The sequence below is a fragment of the Mixophyes fleayi genome, unplaced genomic scaffold, assembly GCF_038048845.1.
Source record: "Mixophyes fleayi isolate aMixFle1 unplaced genomic scaffold, aMixFle1.hap1 Scaffold_54, whole genome shotgun sequence".
In the NCBI taxonomy this organism is placed as follows: domain Eukaryota; kingdom Metazoa; phylum Chordata; class Amphibia; order Anura; family Limnodynastidae; genus Mixophyes; species Mixophyes fleayi.
The window spans coordinates 359,928-366,178 of record NW_027448234.1 but is presented as its reverse complement, the minus strand read 5'-3'; positions in this window follow the sequence as shown (position 1 = coordinate 366,178).

Below are 6,251 nucleotides of genomic sequence, written 5' to 3'. Positions count from 1 at the left end.
CATGAATCATGAATTGAATCATGAATTAAATCATGAATCATGAATCATAAATTGAATCATGAATCATGAATTGAATCATGGATTCAATCATGAATCATGAATTGAATCATGAATCATGAATCATGAATTGATTCATGAATCATAAATCATGAATCATGAATCGAATCATGAATCATGAATTGAATCATAAATCATGAATCATGAATCGAATCATGAATCATGAATTGAATCATGAATCATGAATTGAATCATGAATCATGATTTATGAATCATGAATTGAATCATGAATCATAAATCATGAATTGAATCATAAATCATGAATCATGAATAGAATCATGAATCATGAATCATGAATTGAATCATGAATCATGAATTGAATCATGAATCATGAATCATGAATTGAATCATGAATCATGAATTATGAATCATAAATTGATTCATGAATCATGAATTATGAATCATGAATTGAATCATGAATCATGAATCGAATCATGAATCATGAATTATGAATCATGAATTGAATCATGAATCATGAATCATGAACCATGAATCATGAATTGAATCATGAATTGAATCATGAATTGAATCATGAATCGATTAATGAATTGAATCATGAATCATGAATTGAATCATGAATCATGAATTATGAATCATGAATTGAATCATGAATCATGAATCATGAATTGAATCATAAATCATGAATCATGAATCGAATCATGAATCATGAATCATGAATTGAATCATGAATCATGAATTGAATCATGAATAATGAATCATGAATCATGAATTGAATCATGAATCATGAATCATTAATTGAATCATGAATCATGAATCATGAATCATGAATTAAATCATGAATAATGAATCATAAATCGAATCATGAATCATTAATTGAATCAGGATTCGAATCATGGATTGAATCATGAATCATGAATTGAATCATGAATCATGAATATTGAATCATGAATCATGAATTGAATCATGAATCATGAATTATGAATCATGAATTGAATCATGAATAATAATTTCAATCGTGAATCATGAATCATGAATTGAATCATGAATCATGAATCGAATCATGAATTATGAATCATGAATTGAATCATGAATCATGAATTATGAATCATGAATTGAATCATGAATCATGAATCATGAATCATGAATCATGAATTGAATCATGAATTGAATAATGAATCATGAATCATGAATCATGAATTGAATCATGAATTGAATCATGAATCATGAATTATGAATCATGAATTGAATCATGAATCATGAATCATGAATTGAATCATGAATTGAATCATGGATCATGAATCATGAATCGAATCATGAATCATGAATTAAATCATGAATTATGAATCATGAATTGAATCATGAATCATGAATCATGAATCGAATCATGAATCATGAATCGAATCATGAATCATGAATTAAATCATAATTTATGAATCATGAATTGAATCATGAATGAAATCATGAATCATGAATCATGAATTGTATCATGAATCATGAATCATGAATCATGAATTGAATCATGAATCATGAATCAAGAGTCATGAATCGAATCATGAATCATGAATCGAATCATGAATCATGAATTGAATCATGAATCATGAATCATGAATTGAATCATGAATCATGAATCATAAATTGAATCATGAATCAGGAAACATGAATCGAATCATGAATCATGAATCATGAATCATGAATTGAATCATGAATCATGAATTATGAATTATGAATTGAATCATGATTCATAAATCAAATCATGAATCATGAATTGAATCAGGATTCGAATCATGAATTGAATCACGAATCATGAATCATGAATCATGAATTGAATCATAAATCATGAATCATGAATTGAATCATGAATCATGAATCATAAATTATGAATTGAATCATGAATCATAAATCGAATCATGAATCATGAATTGAATCATGAATCATAAATCATGATTTAAATCATGAATCATGAATCATTAATTGAATCATGAATCATGAATCATGAATCATGAATTAAATCATGAATAATGAATCATAAATCGAATCATGAATCATTAATTGAATCAGGATTCGAATCATGGATTGAATCATGAATCATGAATTGAATCATGAATCATGAATCTTGAATCATGAATCATGAATTGAATCATGAATCATGAATTATGAATCATGAATTGAATCATGAATAATAATTTGAATCATGAATCATGAATCATGAATTGAATCATGAATCATGAATCGAATCATAAATTATGAATCATGAATTGAATCATGAATCATGAATTAAGAATCATGAATTGAATCATGAATCATGAATCATGAATTGAATCATGAATTGAATCATGGATCATGAATCATGAATCGAATCATGAATCATGAATTAAATCATGAATTATGAATCATGAATTGAATCATGAATCATGAATCATGAATCGAATCATGAATCATGAATCGAATCATGAATCATGAATTAAATCATAATTTATGAATCATGAATTGAATCATGAATGAAATCATGAATCATGAATCATGAATTGTATCATGAATCATGAATCATGAATCGAATCATGAATCATGAATTGAATCATGAATCATGAATCATGAATTGAATCATGAATCATGAATCATAAATTGAATCATGAATCAGGAAACATGAATCGAATCATGAATCATGAATCATGAATCATGAATTGAATCATGAATCATGAATTATGAATTATGAATTTAATCATGATTCATAAATCAAATCATGAATCATGAATTGAATCAGGATTCGAATCATCAATTGAATCACGAATCATGAATCATGAATTGAATCATGAATCATGAATCATGAATTGAATCATGAATCATGAATCATAAATTATGAATTGAATCATGAATCATAAATCGAATCATGAATCATGAATTGAATCATGAATCATGAATCATGAATTAAATCATGAATTATGAATCATGAATTGAATCATGAATCGAATCATGAATCATGAATCATGAATTGTATCATGAATCATGAATCATGAATCATGACTTGAAACATGAATCATGAATCAAGAATCATGAATCGAATCATGAATCATGAATTGAATCATGAATCATGAATCATGAATTGAATCATGAATCAGGAAACATGAATGGAATTATGAATTATGAACCATGAATCATGAATTGAATCATGAATCATTAATCATGAATCATGAATTGAATCATGAATCATAAATCGAATCATGAATCATGAATTGAATCAGGATTCGAATCATGAATTGAATCAGGATTCGAATCATGAATTGAATCAGGATTCGAATCATGAATTGAATCAGGATTCGAATCATGAATTGAATCAGGATTCGAATCATGAATTGAATAATGAATCATGAATTGAATCATATATCATGAATTGAATCATGAATCATGAATTATAAATCATGAATCGAATCATGAATCAAGAATCTTGAATCGAATCATGAATCATGAATTGAATCATGAATCATGAATCATGAATTGAATCATGAATCATGAATTGAATCATAAATAATGAATCATGAATCATGAATTAAATCCTGAATCATAAATTGAATCATGAATTGAATCATGAATTATGAATCATAAATTGAACCATGAATCATGAATCATGAATTGAATTATGAATTGAATCATGAATCATGATTCATGAATTGAATCATGAATTGAATCATGAATTATAAATTAAATAATAAATCATGAATCATGAATTGAATCCTGAATTGAATCATGAATCATGAATCATGAATTGAATCATGAATCATGAATCATGAATCATGAATTGAATCATGAATCATGAATCATGAATCATGAATTGAATCATGAATCATGAATCATGAATCGAATCATGAATCATGAATTGAATCATGAATCATGAATCATGAATCGAATCATGAATCATGAATTGAATCATGAATCATGAATCATGAATTGAATCATGAATCATGAATTGAATCATGAATCATGAAATGAATCATGAATTGAATCATAAATCATGAATCATGAATCATGAATTGAATCATGAATCATGAATCATGAATTGAATCATGAATCATGAATCATGAATTGAATAATGAATTGAATCATGAATCATGCATTGAATCATGAATCATGAATTGAGTCATGAATCATGAATCGAATCATGAATCATGAATTGAATCATGAATCGAATCATGAATCATGAATCATGAATTGAATCATGAATCGAATCATGAATTGAATCATGAATTGAATCATGAATCATAAATCATGAATTGAATCATGAATCATGAATCATGAATCGAATCATGAATCATGAATTGAATCATGAATCGAATCATGAATCATGAATCATGAATTGAATCATGAATCGAATCATGAATTGAATCATGAATTGAATCATGAATCATGAATTGAATCATGAATCATGAATCATGAATCGAATCATGAATCATGAGTCAAGAATCATGAATCGAATCATGAATTGAATCATGAATCATGAATTGAATCATGAATCATGAATCATGAATTGAATCATGAATCATGAATTGAATCATGAATCATGAATCATGAATTGAATCATGAATCATGAATCATGAATTGAATCATGAATCATGAATCATGAATTGAATCATGAATCATGAATTGAATCATGAATCATGAATCATGAATTGAATCATGAATCATGAATCATGAATCATATATTGAATCATGAATCAAGAATCATGAATTGAATCATGAATTTAATCATGAATCATGAATCGAATCATGAATCATGAATTAAATCATGAATCATGAATCATGAATCGAATCGAATCATGAATCAAGAATCATGAATCGAATCATGAATCATGAATTGAATCATGAATCATGAATCATGAATTATGAATTGATTCATGAATCATGAATCATGAATTGAATCATGAATCATGAATCATGAATCATGAATAATAAATTGATTCATGAATCATGAATCATGAATTGAATCATGAATCATGAATCATGAATCATGAATTGAATCATGAATCATGAATCGAATCATGAATCATGAATTGAATCATGAATCGAATCATGAATCATGAATCATGAATTGAATCATGAATCATGAATTGAATCATGAATCTTGAATCATGAATTGAATCATGAATCATGAATCATGAATTGAATCATGAATCATGAATCATGAATCGAATCATGAATCATGAGTCAAGAATCATGAATCAAATCATGAATCATGAATTGAATCATGAATCATGAATCATGAATTGAATCACGAATCATGAATCGAATCATGAATCATGAATCAAGAATCATGAATCAAGAATCATGAATCGAATCATGAATCATGAATTGAATCATGAATCATGAATCATGAATTATGAATTGAATCATGAATCATGAATCATGAATTGAATCATGAATCATGAATCATGAATCATGAATCGAATCATGAATTATGAATCAAAAATCATGAATCGAACCATGAATCATGAATTGAATCATGAATCATGAATCATGAATTGAATCATGAATCATGAATCATGAATCATGAATCGAATCATGAATCATGAATCATGAATTGAATCATGAATCATGAATCATGAATTGAATCATGAATCATGAATCATGACATGAATCATGAATCATGTATCATAAATCAAATCATGAATCATAAATTGAATTAGGATTAGAATCATGAATTGAATCATGAATCATGAATTGAATCATGCATCATGAATTAAATCATAAATCATGACCCTTGAATCATGAATCATGAATTGAATCATGAATCATGAATTATGAATCATGAATTGAATCATGAATCAGGAATTGATTCATGAATCATAAATCATGAATCATGAATTGAATCATGAATCATGAATTGAATTATGAATCAAATCATGAATTAAATCATGAATCATGAATTGAATCATGAATCATGAATTGAATCATGAATCATGAATCATGAAATGAATCATGAATTGAATCATAAATCATGAATCATGAATCATGAATTGAATCATGAATCATGAATCATGAATTGAATCATGAATCATGAATCATGAATTGAATAATGAATTGAATCATGAATCATGCATTGAATCATGAATCATGAATTGAGTCATGAATCATGAATCGAATCATGAATCATGAATTGAATCATGAATCGAATCATGAATCATGAATCATGAATTGAATCATGAATCGAATCATGAATTGAATCATGAATTGAATCATGAATC